The following is an 18,202-nucleotide window of genomic DNA, read 5'->3' on the forward strand; positions in this document are numbered from 1 at the left end:
TTTCTCTTTCATTTTCTTTCTTCTTTTGATTTTTCGGCTTTCTACCATTTTTTGAAATTTTCAAAATTTGCCCCAGTTTATTTGTGAACTGAGGTTCTCTTTTATTCTTTTGTCTTTTGATTTTGTGGCTTTTCACTTTTCACTTTCTTGAAATTTTTTCCTTTTCAACTCAAACTTGCCCCAGTGTGGGGTTTGCGATTCTCAGGGGTTACCAAATGAAGTATTTTATTCTGAAGGCTCAAAAGGGATAACTAGGGATAGAATGTTTGATTGGAAAAGAAGAGGGCCTGACTTTTATTCCGTTCCTTACAATAACTCTGAAAGGAAACTTTCATTAATGGGAAATTTCTGACCTGTATCTGAATTAACTGACTGAGGAAGACCCTTGTTCATCCATATTTGTGAAACATAGGCGGTCCGTGCGGACAAATCTCCTCCCTTTTTTTCTTTTTTCAAAATTGAAGCCCAAATGGAATCAAATTTTCCTCATTTGCGGTTCCCTCCTTTTTCCTTTTTCTTTTTTTCTTTTTCAAAATTCCCCAATCTCCTTCCCCCATGTGGGGTGCGATCATATGTGCACTCGAAAAGAACCACCAATTTTTTGGCTCAAATGAGGATGCAAGGGATAAATGGTGTTTAGGTTGTAGAAATGACGGCCAAAGCATCATTCTTACACTTCATGACAATCAACGTAACACAATGCTCATTGAAAATCCACTCCCTTTTGATATTTGAAAATTTTCCATGTTGATAGTGATCATCAAGGCGCTTATTTGAAACGAAATTATTCTTTTAAAGGCTCAAACGGGAGAGCAAATGATAAACTCTGTATAGATAGAGAAAAGAATACTCGAAGTATCATTCCAAATTTTCAAAACAAACAAGAATAATGCACATTTTTGCTTTCACTTAGATGTGAATTGAATATAATTAGACACAGTGGACATTTCTCAAGCAAAGATTGCCCTAACTTGCAATTCATCAATCAACGTGACTGATTTTATTTTGGGGTTAAGTGAAGTGGGCAAAAATATGAATTGTACAGTGAAAGAGAAAAGGTATCTCATGGGGCCTTTTGAGCGATCTCTTTCAATTTTTGAGCACTTTTATAGCTCGGATCACCAATCTAGTGTACATGAGGATTTTAGAGAGTATACACTTGTGAAATTCAGGCTATAGGTTGAAAAAATCTCAAATTGGGTCTTATTTCTCAAAATTCATCATGAAATCTTTAATGAGTAAGAATAAAGAATGAAATGTACATAAAACAATAATTATCCAAAAATTTTATTGCTGAAAAAGTTTGAAACAAAATTTCTCATTCAATTATGATACAAATGAGAAGAGAGGAACTCGTAAAGAGCTCAACATATATACTTTGTCTCCTTTTCTTTTGGAACAAAATGTATTAACAAATCAAATAAACGGAATTTCCCTTTGGAAATAATTACAAAATCTCTCAGAGGCTTTAGCGTAGAGCTTCCAGATAGATCATTGTAGGATCTGCCTAAGAATCAAATAACACTTGCAGTTTTGACACTTTATTAGATCGGAAGTGCCATCAGATATAGAAAAATATTTTCGCTTTATTAAAACATTTTTATGAATGCAAGGGAAGGGGAAAAACAAAAGAAAGAAAAAACCATGAGTTAGTAAGGAATACAATAAAATCAGTATGCATGTCCTATGGGGGAACCATTTTTGTGCCAATGGTAGGCTTAGAATGAAGATGCAATCCTCTAAGGTAGGCACTATACCATACCTGATGGATCTGATCAACTCATTGAGTAAAAAATAATTTTGAAAGAATTTGGTCAATTGGAGTGACGAGAGATTTGTCAAAATGAAGACAACGTCCGAATAGATTGATCACCTTTAATTTGCAAAACGCACGGGTTTGACCTTGACGAACCTCCTATCGAAGAGATTGGAATTCGTTGACAAATTTTCTCAATGAAGCATGAGTCAAAACCCCAACTGATCAAATAGTTGGATGCAATGGATGTTTTTCTCAAAATCGACTAGGTTTTCCATTTTAAAATTCGACATTGAAATCCTAATTGGTCAAATGAAATTGACAATTTATTAAAAATCGACCGGATTACCCTAAAAAGAGAAACAGGTCAAATGAATTGAATGAAATTTAATTTATCCAAAATTAATCAGATCACCCTAAAAAGTGTAAATTGATCAAATAGATTGAACGAAACTTGATTTATTCAAAATTGGCTCGGTTGCCCTAAAAATGGGTAAATTGGCCAAATGAATGAAATTGAATTAGTGATTTATTCAAAAATCGGCCGAATGACCCTAAAAAGGGTAAATTGGTCAAATGAATTGACTGTGACAGCCTCACCTTCCCCTAAGGCGAACCAAAGAGGTTAGCGGACTGCCTGCCCAGCTCTCGCCAGGACTAACGGTGCAGTATAGAGCGATCTTTCACGTTCCGGAACTTATAACGCGCGCAAATAAGGTAAAAGGGCAAAATAACCCAAAATAAAAGAAAATGAAATCTGGAGTCGGCCATGAATAGTAACCGACTCGTCCGAACCCAACCAAACATTGAATTACATATACCACATAACATTTAGCCTTTACAAACCAAAAATGACGTTTAAAAGTGATACAAAAGTCACTACATATATGGTTTGCCAAAACAAAAGTGAAAACGGCCCTAATGATACATTTAGGGTCCCATTTTATATACAATACAAAAGAGTCATTCATCTAGTTCATTCGGCAACCATTTATCAAAATTCATTCCAAAAGAGTCATATTCCTGTAAGGAAAACGAAAGGAACAGGGTGAGCTAATTGCCCAGTGAGAATACAACTCAAGCAACCAAGTTCATGGATACATCAAGCTTAATAGTCCAATTTACCAAAATAAATAAAGCCACACATTAATAATGAGGATAAAAGGATACGGGTGGCTCTCAAGAGCCCTTTTCCTCGTTTGAATTCTTGATCAGGTCTCATTGACTCTCCGTCAATGTCTGAAAGGTAACCAACCGTAGACTCCTCTTAACTTCCATTCCCTTCCTCCTAACATTCCTCAACCGGGCCCGAAATCCAAACACTTGCATTGTGGTATTACTCGAGTAAACCGGAATCAAGAGTCTCTCATACTACAAGATTCCCTATGATGTTGCCCCAAGGCACATTAATTGGCACAACCAAGCCCTCGCCGGCTCGATTCAATCAATAACCAATGGGGTTGAGCTCATGGATAATATTTGAAGTCATGTATTTCATTTCATATAACATTTCATATAACATTTCATATAACTTTCCAATAACATGCGAAACAATAAGTGAAAGTGATAAAGTACACTCTCACTTGGATCAATCAACATTCAACATCTCAAGTACAAAGATCAAAGCCATGTAATAGCACATAAGTGAGTAGTACACTCACCAAGTTAGCACAATGTGGTTTCAAACACTTTAGTCAAAAGAACGTTGTGCACCACCGTCACGCCCTAAAAACATGCAAACAAATACAATGAGACTCGATAACGAGTCATAAACCAAGGCCAAACATGACCCCAATAAGGTTCCATAAACATTTACAAACAATAGAGGAAACTAGAAATTTCGGAAATGTAACTAGCATTGGCCCGGAAAAATACAGTTTTGACGTCATTTTTCGGTAATAGCACAAATTCCACTACGAGTATCGGATGAGGGTGAAAGACCCACCATCTCGAAGATAAAAGACAGGGCTACAACATCACCGAAGGTCACTCAACCCAGATTTGAGTGCAAACAGGTCAAAAATGCAAGATACTTCATCAACAATGTAAAACAGATTCACCAAAACGCGTTCTAGCAGAAATATCATAACTCAGGCTCTACATATCCAAATCCAAAAATTCCAAAACCAAATGAAAGCTAAGAAATAGGGCTAAATTTCATCAGAAGGCCTCAACACTAAATTCGGAAGCAATTCCAGTCAAAACAACCCATTACAGTCGCAAATCCCAATTTCGGGTAAAACAGAACAGCAATAGTATTTTCGACTTATCTCACTCCACACAACTCCGATTGACCTGAAATTTTGTAGGCACCTTTAAAATGTCATTCCCTACAACTTTAATGTTTTGAGCTAAGGCCAATTCGGCCTCTATCTAGTACCTAAAAATTCGGACAGAATGTACCCTTAAGAACCCTAGATTTTCCAATTTTCTTCCAAAACAGAAATTGGTTGCAATTAATCACTTTTCCCACCTCCTTAAGTCATTATAGATCATTTCCATACATCATAGATAGCCACACCATCATGCTTGAATTAAAACAGAAAATTCCCCAAAAATAATAAAAAGTCATCAATTCAACCACAAATCAAGAATTAATCCATAAACTTGCATTTTCTACTTCCACTAAGCATGATTTGAGCATCAATTAAAGAAGGAGGGTGGTTCTTCACAGCTTACCTTTAAAACAAGAGAGAGAGAGCTATGGACCACCTTAACTTTCCAAATAACTTCACCAATCACCTCAAAATCACTAAGTGGAGGAGTTTTATGGAACAATTGGAAGATTAATCGGTTGATTTGAGAGATTGAGCAAGATTAGAGACCAAAATTGTGAAGAGTTTTCTTTCCTTTGAGCTTCAAGAAAGTCGGCCACCCTTGGAGGAATTTTGATGATTTTTGGGTCATTTTTGGTTATTTAAGTCAATGGTAAGAAAGTCTTAAGGTAGCCCAATCAAATGGTGACACTTGTCACCTTTAATTAAATGCTCACCTACCTTGTCTCCCTTATATCAATCCACTTAGCACTCTCTACTTATCTCTTAACACCCGATAAATTAATTCCAGTATTCAAAACTTAATCTAGTTGGCCGAATTTTTCCGGACTTTTCGCACTAGTGGGTCCCACGCCCGGTATCTGCTCTTAATTTCTCAAAATCTATTCGATACTAGAAAAATCATCTAAAAATTATATCTGCTCCTTAAATTTATCTAGAAAAATTTTCTAATCACGAAAATGCAGAAAACAAGTCATGAAAAATAATAAAACTTAGAAAATGAAAATTACGGGTTCTCACACTCTCTCCCCCTTAAAAGAATTTCGTCCTCGAAATTTCTCACCATGGTTCACAAATAGCTCAGGGTATTGTTTTTTCCACCTCCCAGGTAGCCTTTTCTATCCCATGATTTTTTTTTCTTCGCGAACACTATTCTCTCTCCTACCCAAACCCAAAACCGTTCTTCGGTATAGTGCAGGGCGGCAAAAATATCGACCATCTTTTCGAGCCACCTTTCGGCAACATCCGGATCAGGTCCCCCGATGAACTTGGGTGGGACAAACTTTTGAAATCGTTCTAGAGCTTTGTCTTCGCTCTCAACATGATTGCCAGGGTTTCCAGGATTAGGGTTTGGATTCTGGCCTTGTTGCTGCACCACTTGTGCCAACAGGTTTGTCATTTGCTGTATAGCGGCAGCTATCTGTACATTAGGGTCAACTCTCGGTTCAGGATGGGGTCCAGAGGAGGTTTCTCCAGTACCCCGGTCTGGCGTAGGTTGCCTATTCCCGCGCCCACGACCCCGTCCACTACGTGTGCCGTCCATACAATCTAAGTCGATCTAGGTCACAAAATAAATATACTGTTAATGGGCAATGGGCACCTAACCCCTCTTTTTCGCAGCCCGAAACAGGAACAAGTAAACAAGAACAAATAACTACTCCACTCCTTCGTCGAGCATTTAAACACATAACACATATACATAGAACACATAACAGTATCAACATGTATACAGAACAGTCAGTCAAGTACATATAAAGTCATCCATAGAATCGCAATTTCTAGTTCGCCCCATTCTTTCTAACCTAGACTCTCGTCTCTTTTGTATCCGGGCGCAAGAATCCCATTTAAGATAATTCACAACTCGAGCCGGCCGGTCCCAAGCGTAAATCATCCATATTATAGATTCCTACCCGACATACATATCTATCTTCCTCAAGTTGCATAATAAAGATTTTTACACTTATAACATGCCCCATTCATAACTTACGCTCAAACGAGCACTTAGACATCTCCATGAAATCAGGACCATAACACCACTTGGCCCTAGGCTCACTCCGCGCAGAGACCACGCGAAGTGGCTCTGATACCACCTGTGACAGCCCCACCTTCCCCTAAGGCGAACCAAAGAGGTTAGCGGACTGCCTGCCCAGCTCTCGCCAGGACTAACGGTGCAGTATAGAGCGATCTTTCACGTTCCGGAACTTATAACGCGCGCAAATAAGGCAAAAGGGCAAAATAACCCAAAATAAAAGAAAATGAAATCTGGAGTTGGCCATGAATAGTAACCGACTCGTCCGAACCCAACCAAACATCGAATTACATATACCACATAACATTTAGCCTTTACAAACCAAAAATGACGTTTAAAAGTGATACAAAAGTCACTACATATATGGTTTGCCAAAACAAAAGTGAAAACGGCCCTAATGATACATTTAGGGTCCCATTTTATATACAATACAAAAGAGTCATTCATCTAGTTCATTCGGCAACCATTTATCAAAATTCATTCCAAAAGAGTCATATTCCTGTAAGGAAAACGAAAGGAACAGGGTGAGCTAATTGCCCAGTGAGAATACAACTCAAGCAACCAAGTTCATGGATACATCAAGCTTAATAGTCCAATTTACCAAAATAAATAAAGCCACACATTAATAATGAGGATAAAAGGATACGGGTGGCTCTCAAGAGCCCTTTTCCTCGTTTGAATTCTTGATCAGGTCTCATTGACTCTCCGTCAATGTCTGAAAGGTAACCAACCGTAGACTCCTCTTAACTTCCATTCCCTTCCTCCTAACATTCCTCAACCAGGCCCGAAATCCAAACACTTGCATTGTGGTATTACTCGAGTAAACCGGAATCAAGAGTCTCTCATACTACAAGATTCCCTATGATGTTGCCCCAAGGCACATTAATTGGCACGACCAAGCCCTCGCCGGCTCGATTCAATCAATAACCAATGGGGTTGAGCTCATGGATAATATTTGAAGTCATGTATTTCATTTCATATAACATTTCATATAACTTTCCAATAACATGCGAAACAATAAGTGAAAGTGATAAAGTACACTCTCACTTGGATCAATCAACATTCAACATCTCAAGTACAAAGATCAAAGCCATGTAATAGCACATAAGTGAGTAGTACACTCACCAAGCTAGCACAATGTGGTTTCAAACACTTTAGTCAAAAGAACGTTGTGCACCACTGTCACGCCCTAAAAACATGCAAACAAATACAATGAGACTCGATAACGAGTCATAAACCAAGGCCAAACATGACCCCAATAAGGTTCCATAAACATTTACAAACAATAGAGGAAACCAGAAATTTCGGAAATGTAACTAGCATTGGCCCGGAAAAATACAGTTTTGACGTCATTTTGCGGTAATAGCACAAATTCCACTACGAGTATCGGATGAGGGTGAAAGACCCACCATCTCGAAGCTAAAAGACAGGGCTACAACATCACCGAAGGTCACTCAACCCAGATTTGAGTGCAAACAGGTCAAAAATGCAAGATACTTCATCAACAATGTAAAACAGATTCACCAAAACGCGTTCTAGCGGAAATATCATAACTCAGGCTCTACATGTCCAAATCCAGAAATTCCAAAACCAAATGAAAGCTAAGAATTAGGGTTAAATTTCATCAGAAGGCCTCAACACTCAATTCGGAAGCAATTCCAGTCAAAACAACCCATTACAGTCGCAAATCCCAATTTCGGGTAAAACAGAACAGCAATAGTATTTTCGACTTATCTCACTCCACACAACTCCGATTGACCTGAAATTTTGTAGGCACCTTTAAAATGTCATTCCCTACAACTTTAATGTTTTGAGCTAAGGCCAATTCGGCCTCTATCTAGTACCTAAAAATTCGGACAGAATGTACCCTTAAGAACCCTAGATTTTCCAATTTTCTTCCAAAACAGAAATTGGTTGCAATTAATCACTTTTCCCACCTCCTTAAGTCATTATAGATCATTTCCATACATCATAGATAGCCACACCATCATGCTTGAATTAAAACAGAAAATTCCCCAAAAATAATAAAAAGTCATCAATTCAACCACAAATCAAGAATTAATCCATAAACTTGCATCTTCTACTTCCACTAAGCATGATTTGAGCATCAATTAAAGAAGGAGGGTGGTTCTTCACAGCTTACCTTTAAAACAAGAGAGAGAGAGCTATGGACCACCTTAACTTTCCAAATAACTTCACCAATCACCTCAAAATCACTAAGTGGAGGAGTTTTATGGAACAATTGGAAGATTAATCGGTTGATTTGAGAGATTGAGCAAGATTGGAGACCAAAATTGTGAAGAGTTTTCTTTCCTTTGAGCTTCAAGAAAGTCGGCCACCCTTGGAGGAATTTTGATGATTTTTGGGTCATTTTTGGTTATTTAAGTCAATGGTAAGAAAGTCTTAAGGTAGCCCAATCAAATGGTGACACTTGTCACCTTTAATTAAATGCTCACCTACCTTGTCTCCCTTATATCAATCCACTTAGCACTCTCTACTTATCTCTTAACACCCGATAAATTAATTCCAGTATTCAAAACTTAATCTAGTTGGCCGAATTTTTCCGGACTTTTCGCACTAGTGGGTCCCACGTCCGGTATCTGCTCTTAATTTCTCAAAATCTATTCGATACTAGAAAAATCATCTAAAAATTATATCTGCTCCTTAAATTTATCTAGAAAAATTTTCTAATCACGAAAATGCAGAAAACAAGTCATGAAAAATAATAAAACTTAGAAAATGAAAATTACGGGTTCTCACATTGACGATTTGTTCAAAATCGACCGGATGACCCTAAAAAGGGTAAATTGGTCAAATGAATTGATGATTTATTCAAAATCGACCGGATGATCCTAAAAAGGGTAAATTGGTCAAATGAATTGATGATTTATTGAATGAATTGGCAAACTGGATTGGTTGAATTGTCCGGCCATTGGTTATTTCAAAATTATTGAGGTGCATTAGTCTATGACCTTCTAAAAATCAAATTTTGGCCTCAATTTATTTATCGTTTCAATAGGAGGAGTCATTTGTGAATTTCTTCAAATTAATGACCTTCACGCAAGGGATTTTTACCAATTTTTGATAAAATGGCCAAAAAGTGATTATTAGATGCTCATATTCCAAAGATCACTCTATGAAAATGATCGGATCCTACCTTACCTTGTGCACTACCCCTTTGGATCGTACAAAAATGTAAACGTGTAAGTTTCTTTGGATTAAGTATCCGAGACACAAGGTGGCTTATCCCTAACACGGGATCCCCTAAATGGCATTCCCTTTCTAAGGCTATGTATGATGCTATTTATTAAAGCGATGTAAATATGCAATTCGAAATGAAACGTGACCTAAGGAACCTTTTATTTGCCAGGGTAGGCCTAAAATGGTATGTCATTATTAATTTATGAACAAAATATACCACAATTTTCAAACGTGCAATAGCCTATCTACAAGGGTAGGTCCTAAAAGGAGGTCATGCCAGACCTTTTATCCCTTAATGATTGTGAATGCAAAAGACAAAAAACAAGGAGACGTGAGTTCAACACATAATCACATAACATGTTTGGACAAATAGATACTATAAAAAGCAACAAAGATAGACAAGGAAAGAGGGGTGGGACCCCTCCCCTCGTGAACAGTGTTTCCTAATTTTAGGGTAAGGTCGACTCTACCCTAGGCAATTCTAATATGGATGCATGAGGTTGTGGTTTGCTAATGCATCTAGACTCAATAAGCTCAGGTCCCCGAGCCTTCAGACGTAGAAACCAAGGGTCATCAATCCCAAGGTTCTTTGTCGGTGGCTCGAGCGATTCCCCAAACACCGCTACGCACACATCGTGTCGCGGCTACGTGTTTGAGTGAATCTATCAAAATCCTCAGCCTTCGACTAAAAGCTAAAGGCTATCAACCCATAGCTTAAAGCGGAAGATTGAGTGACCCATTGGATCATGTTACACACACATCGTGTCGTGATCACATGTCCAAGTGGATCACCTAATCCTAATAGGGTGGAATGGCGTGACAAGCCACTAAAAGGAAAATAAAAGAGGGATAAAAGAAGAAAAACGTATGCTCGTATGCTAGTGCTCGTTTTAGAGGGGAGGGGTCAAGAACCAACATGAGGCTCTAAGGTGACACATATCCCCCAAATGCAATGCAAGCGCGAGATAAGCAAGTAAACATACATCCAATCAACCAATCATACATTCGCGAGCGAGGGAGTAGTTGGATACGCGTGAAGTGCAAAATCCTAAAAAAGGAAAAAATGCAACCCTAAAACACCCAAATGTGATATATGAAAAGGTTAAAAGAAGAAAAAGGTTGATTAAATCAAATTTGCTCGGACTCTCGAATGTCCCCAGTGGAGTCGCCAACTGTCGCGCCCCATTTTTGATAGATAAATAAAATGGTTTAAAAATGTATTTTTTGATTCAATTTGTGATTGGAAAATGAATTGTGATTTAAAAGAAAAATGAGTCTAAATGAGGGTTTGAGAATGCGACGCTTTGACCCAAAATTATAGTTTAAAAAGGGTTTTTGAAATAATTTATTGGAGTCGGCACTTGGTAATGAATTAAGGTGTACCAAGTCACCTAAAAAATGAGTTTTTAAAGAAAAAATAGGAAAAAATAGTAAGAAACCCCTTTTAAACGACTTCTAGTCCACGTAAAACAGCGAAAAAGGTTCGGGAGTCCATTTGACGAAGGGGAAGGCAAGGATAAAAATCCAAGGCACCCCTTCGACCTAGCCAAGGCTAGTTGCGTAATTTAATCAAAGATTTTCTTGTTTTAACCAAAGAATTTATTACATTTGGATGTGCTACATGAATGCAAACCCTAGACCTAGGGGGAGACAGGGGAAATTTCTCTTCAAAGGTTGAGTGGTGCCAATCACATTAACTGTGAAGCCCAATAATGATCCTTTGGAGAGGTCACACATAATCCTAAATGACGTAAAAATGAGTGAAATGAATGCATGCCAAGTGAAAATGTGAGTTTGTGTGAAGTGAAAAAACAATAGTGTGTGAGTGAAAGTGTGCAAATGGATGTACAAAATAAGGTGAGTAAAGTAATAATGTGAAAATGTATGTGTGATAATATGAAGTGCATGTGTGCGAGTGATATTATAAAGTGTAAGTAGTTGAGCAAAAACGTGCAAAAGTAGTGTGAAGTGAGAATATGGAAAAAGGGATAGAATATAAAGTAGAAGTATATGTGATAGTGAATGAGTAAAATGCATGAATCCTATAGGAATGCATCAAAACGGGAACGGGAGTCCTAACTTTGTGACTTCAATTTTCCCTTTGACTAGAAAGGAGAACTAGCGTGCTAAGGCTATTTTGGAGCCACACTCGCTCGTTTCCCTTATCGAAAGGGGTCTCTCAAGCAAATGGACCCTATAACATAGCATGAATATGCAAAACCTAAAGTGAGAGGGAAGGGATTAGAGGGGCATGCCAAATGATAAAGAAACTAGGAAAAATGCGTGAAATGAAGTGAAACACGCAAATATGCACCTACGAAAAGGGAAATGGCCTATTGGGTCTAGCATTGGACTAGCCCTTTCTATGAATTCCGACTAGCGTTGGACTAGTGGAAACGTACATTCATCCATCACATTCATCCATGGCTATAGAAAGCAAGTAGACATGCCAAACGCTCATAAACACATAGCACATAACACTTAACATGCTCGACTAGATGCAAGAGCCTAATAAAGCAAATTAAAACATAGCAACAAAAGCAAGCAACCAAACTAATGAACCTATTACATTTGCTAGCTAGGCACACGTCTTCAATAGGTCTTCATCAAGTGCTCTCCAAGCCCTATCTATTATAAGCCAAGAGGTGTACACATACCCCATAAAGAATAACTTAAATAAAAAGCAAAAGTAAATGAAGTAAATGAAAGTAATGAAAGAAAAACAAGGAAAGCAAAATAAACATGCAATTCTCACTTAGCACGTTGGATCACATAAGAGAGACAAAAAGGGATAAAAGAAATTATACCGCTCCCTTTTGTGGTGCTTTAAATGGAGTGAAATCACTTATTTATCCTCCAAAATAAAAGAAATGGTCTAGGTACCAATTTATTTGGGAAAATTAAAGAAAATGTGCAAAACAAAGCTCATTTGATCATAAAGCTCTTAAATTCATGCATGAAGTGCAATTGACAAAGCATGGTAGTTAATTGAAACAAAGCAAGCAATGAAATTGCAAAAACTAAAGCTGCGAAGGACCAAATTGAGGAAATCAATCAATTGGTTGGGTCATAGTGGAACAAGGGGAACTTGGGAGGTTAAAGTGCAATTTTGGAAAGATTTTTCCATGCAAAACCCATGCAAAAGCTTACGGAAGTATTAAACTTCTGCAATTATAACAATGAAACATGCTTCCATTTTTGTTTCAAAGCTTTACTGCAAAATTTTTTCTTGCAAGGATATCAACCTCAACACTAATTTTGATCAAAAATCTTTCAACCAAACATTCAAAGCTAATCTAAACATCATAACACACAAATTCAGAATTCAAACAAACCCAAATATAGAAGAAAACTGATGCAAAGACACAAGGAAGCTCATGCATTCAGCAGATTCCAGCCACGACATTTCTTTTCATTTCATCATGCAAACCAGATTTTTGATTCAAACTCACAGCTTTGATTAGATATTCCTCATTTCAATATCACAACTTTACTGAGTAACAAACTACATGATGATCACAATCAAATGACCAGAAATTTGGAAAGATGTAATACGAAAATTCTGGAAAAAAATGCAGACAAAGAAGAACAAAACTCTCTTATCATTTCATCAACATAGGCTGAATACCAGAATTTTGGCTTGGGCATGCATGTGGTGTATGAACTGAGCAACAAACCACATCATTACCATCATCCAAGCAGGCAGAAAACTTAGAAAAATCCAATGCAAAATTCTGGGCAAGTATGCAAACATTTGATGTTCAAAAACTGTTGCAACTGAAAGAGAGGTCTGCTGCATTTTCGTTTACAAATGGACTCTAGACAGCTTTGAGTATAGCCGTTTCACCTGTCCAACTTTCAATTTAACCAGCAAAGCAAATAAACTCCTCACCCAACAAACCAAACATTGAAGGAAATCATGCAAATTCTGAACAAACTTTCAGGCAGACTTTATGTAAATGCTAGGAAAAGACTTTGCTGCCACAACCCGAGAGGACTTATTTCTGGGTTATTCGAATGCAATCCCTTCCATATAAACATTGTTAACAACTCAACCAACAACAGTTTGGGCCAAAGTAACAAATTCACCAAGCATTCTCTCCACTTTGTGACCCCAAAAACTGAAAATTTCATAGAAGAGAAAAAAAGCATGCGAAATCTGGAAATTTCTGCAACTTTCAACCGTGGCATTTTCCATTTTATCACGCAAACAAGTCCAACAAATACCAAAATTTCGAGTCAAAACGAACGAACAAAACCAGTCTCAAACATCATCTAAACCAAATACTACGTTTTGTTACAGGATTAAAACAGAAAATTTGAATTGACTAACGGGAAAAAGAAAAAACGCAGCAAGGCTCTTCTGTAATTTCCTTATCCACCCAACCCCAAAACCAAGGCTTTCGATCCATATTACTAACGCTACTCATATGCAACAGCCTTGTTTAAGATAACAGGTCTAGGGACAAAGGCAGGAGGTCACATTCATACGAAAAAACATCAAAACAGCCACAACCAACACATACATGAACCAGTGACGAGCGTACAAGAAAAGATTTCTGTTTCTTATGAAACAGCGATGGTATCATCAAAAAACAAAGAAAAGCTTCTAGCTTCACCATCAAACATCCCAAGGAAGCGAAAGAAACAGAGAAAGGAAGCGACTTTACCATTAATAAAAGTGAAAGGGAAGATGCAATTCGACCTTAACGCGTTGTACGCTCCAGCAGACGAACAGGATGTACAGCTTCGTATGAGCAGGCCCAGGGATCAATGGAAAACCTCAATCTTCCTTTGTCCTTCCTTATGGATCTTCCTTTTTCCAGATTTCTCTCACAGGCTCCCTCCTTGCTGCTTTGTTTCTGGTCTCTTTCTGTCTCGTCACTCAATCTCTCTCTTTTGCTCTTTCATCAGTCCACAACCGCCCCCAGAAACCATCCTCTGACCTTTTCCCTTTGTCTAGTTTTTGTTCGTTGATTCACTCTTCCCTCTTTCCCTTGCTCTCGGCTCAACTCTCTCAGTTTTCTCCCTTTCTTCCGTCACTTTTTCTGGTTCCTCTCTATCCAAAACTCTCTCACTTGCGGCTCTTGCTTTTTTCTATTTATATGGTACCTTCAACCCTAAAACCCCCAGCCACTTCCTCTGAAATTGCAGCCAAAGGGCTGCCAAGTCCTTCTTTGCAAGCTGCGACAATACGCGGCTTGCAGGCGCGGATCACCCATTTTTTTTTTATCACTTAATTTAAAACACAATAAAAATAAAAATAAACTTAAACGTAAATAAAATGTACAAAATTAATAACCAAAAGATAAAATAAAAAGCTAAGATTTTCCTCTTTTCTTTTTCTTTTTTTTTCTTTTTCCATTTTTTTTTCTAATTTTCAATTTTTCATTTTTCTTTTCATTCATTTTTCCTTTTTTTTTTTCTTTTTTTTTTCAAGAAATTCTATGCTAAAAACTTAAAAATAAAAACTAGAAACTAAAACTAAAAATCGAATAAAACTAACACGACAAATAAAAAAACTAAAAATAAACAGTAAATGAAATTACACCAAAAATTTGGTGTCTACACAGATCATACGGGATCAAAACAGAAAAATGCACGGTCAGAGGCTGATTTCAAAACGTAGCACAAACTAATGTCTAAAACAGGCTTGAGTGTTTTGTCTATAACTCAGGATACACTAATCCGTTTAACCTGATATTTTACAGGCATAGTCAGAACTTAAGGGGTTACAATGTTAAAGAAGGCAACTTTGTCCAGTTTGGAGTGTAACAGGGTAAAAAATGCAAGATACTATACCAGAACCGGAAAAACAGATTCATATAACGCATTCTGCTGCAAACAGCATAACTCAGCCTACTTAAGTCCAAATCCAGGAATTCTAAAGCCATCCGAAAGCTTAGAAAGAGGGATACATTTCATCAGAAGACCTTAACAACCAATTCTGAAGAAATTGCAGCCAAAACAACCAATTACAGGCGCAATTCTTACATTCGGGTAAAACCAGGACAGCAAGGGTAATTTCGACTTTTCTCATTCTACGCTACTCCGATTGACCTGAAATTTTGTAGGCACCTCTAAAATATCATTCTATACAACTTTCATGTTTAAAATAAGGCCAAATCGGCCTCTAACTATGTGCTACAGAACCGAACAGAATGAAGAACAATGAAACCCTAATTTCCCATTTTTCTTCCAAAACAGAAATTTCTTGCAATTATCCACTTTTTCCACTTCCTAGATCCCTTACATACCATTTCCAATCATCATACATAACCACACAATCATATTCATTTTAAAACAGAAAAATCCCCAATAATTACAAAACTTCATCAATTCAACCAAAAATCACAATATAATCCATAAAATTGCATCTTATACCATCACTAAGCATAAATTAAGCATCATTAGAGGGAAGAGAGTGGTTCTTCACAACTCACCTTAGAAACAAGACAGAGAGAGCAAAAGTCTTCTTAGCTTTCCAAACAACTCCACCAAACCCCACATAAACACTCACTTAAGGTTTTCTATGGAGTAATTTGAAGATTAACCGGTTGGAATGAAAGATTGAGCAAGATTAGAGACTAGAAAATTGAGAGCTTTTCCTTTCTTTTTCCTTGAGAAGAGCCGGCCAAGAAGAGCTTGAAATGAAGATGTTTTTGGTAATTTTTTCGTTTATTTGGTCAATTGGTAAGACCATGAATAGTGGTCATAAAGTTGACCCACTCAAATGGTGACACTTGTCATCTCATTAAATGCTTGCCTAACTTTTGTCTCTCTCACACCTATCCACTTGATACCTCTAAATATCTCATAACACCTGGTAAATTAAACCCAGTATCCAAAACTTAATCTAACTGGCTGAATTTTTCCGAACGTACCGCACTAGTGGGTCCCACGTCCGATATACGTTCTTAATTTCTCAAAAACTAACCGATACTAGAAAAATCATCAAAAACCTATATTTACTCATAAAAATTATCTGGGGAAATTTTCTAATAAAAAAAATGTTAAAAAGGCGGGCGAGAAATAAAACTCCACTTAAGCTTTCTAATAAATTGTAACACTAGAGGTTTGCTAATCTAGAGTTTGCTAACCATTTCAAACTTGTTAAACCTTTGTAAACTAAAACGAATCCTATATTTACTTATACCAAAACACACACTAGAACATCCAATATAAATTATAGCTCGAACCTACGAATAATAATACCTAAACTAGGGTTTACTCATAAGCAAAGTTAGGGTTTTCAATCTTAACCGAGATTAGGGTTTTCTTCTTAGCCCTAACCCTAATTTCACCACACCGAATAATGAATGATCCTAATATCAACTTACGAACTGACTGGGGCCTCACAATCTCCCCCACTTAGGACAATTTCGTCCTCGAAATTAATTCTTTGGTCAAAACGTACCTTCGAAACCCGCCGAAGGTTCAGTCACCTCTTGTTGACCCATTGCATAAACTCTTGCTGGCCCTTTGGGTCGATTTTTCCCTGCATTTGACGGCTTCGTTGTGGTCCCTTTAGTCGGTGGCTTGAGTCCTTCCTTCTGCATCTTAGGGCACCGGGCAATCAGGTGTTCGTTGCTACCACATTTGAAGCATTTCCGTACCCGACTATTTTTCTAGCAATTTTCATCGGTGTGATTGCCCCCACAGAAACCACAGGTTGGCTTAGTGGCCGTACCTGACCTTCCATGCTGGGCATTCCTCTGGGGCTCTGGCACTATCTGACCTCGCCCAAAGTTGTTCAGAGTTCTTACAGGTCGTGGACCGTCTGCGCCTTTACTCGCCTCAGAGGGTGGCTCGTTTCGCGAGCTCTGCCCAACCGGGGAATCGTTCGAGCTGGGTTGCCTCCTTTTCTGGTCATGAAAGGCTTTAACTTGTCCCCTGGCAGTCTCAATCCGCTGTGCCTTTTTCTAGTGCCTGGCTAAAGGTGTCCAGCTCTGGGGCAAAGCGAGAGAGTTTAGTGAACTGAGTCTCATACTCCGCCACACTAGATACCCCTTGACGCAGGCGGATAAAATCATCTTCCCGTTTTTCTTGCACAATGGGTGGTAAATATTTTTCATTAAACTCCCGTGTAAAGTTAAACCAGGTCCAGGGGGTTTGTTCGCGCTCCCACTTGGTTTTAATCACGTTCCACCAGGCTCGAGCGGTCCCTTCAAACTGAAAGACCGCAAAGGATATCTGCCGCTCCTTCGAATACCTAAGCGCGGCAAATATGTCTAACATACGATCCATCCAGCCCTCGGCTAGGTCAGGATTAGGTCCACCTATAAACTTAGGAGGTGCAAACTTTTGCAACCGTTCTAAAGCACGGTCCTCTCCCTCATGATTACCCGGATTATGTCCCGGATTATGTCCAGGATTCCCAATACTACTCCCCTGGCCCTGTTGATTTGTCATTCGCTCTAGTAGATCGGCCATCCGCTGGATGGCTGTAGCGACTTGATCTGGCTCTTGTCCTTGTTCCCTTTCAGGGTTTCGTGCTCGCCCTCTACCTCCACCTCGAGTACCGGAGGCCATTTAAGTGCAAAAGTCTATAGATCGGAACATTACATATACTTATTATCCAGACTATGGGCAAAAGTACGGACGTAAAGCATATGCACAGAAGACACACAAAAGATAAGTTCAAAATGCTATTCAAATATATACATATATTTACAAAGTCACACCAAAAGATTTTACAGATTACCGACCTCCAGTCGGTACAAAACCCAGTATACACACGAGCATTCTGGCTCCAAAAATCTAGTCAGTCAACCAGATATCAAAAGAAATTAGCCATGCCAGTTCTAACAAAAGTAATCTGCCAGCTAAGCAAAAATACCAAAGCGACCCTAAACGCCTCCCCTAGGCCCCAGGTTCCCAACGGAACCTAACGTGTCCACCTCGTCCATCCCCTCTGGACCGGTGGCTCGAGGCGGTGCC

Source organism: Coffea arabica, chromosome 4c, assembly GCF_036785885.1.
Source record: "Coffea arabica cultivar ET-39 chromosome 4c, Coffea Arabica ET-39 HiFi, whole genome shotgun sequence".
Taxonomy (NCBI): domain Eukaryota; kingdom Viridiplantae; phylum Streptophyta; class Magnoliopsida; order Gentianales; family Rubiaceae; genus Coffea; species Coffea arabica.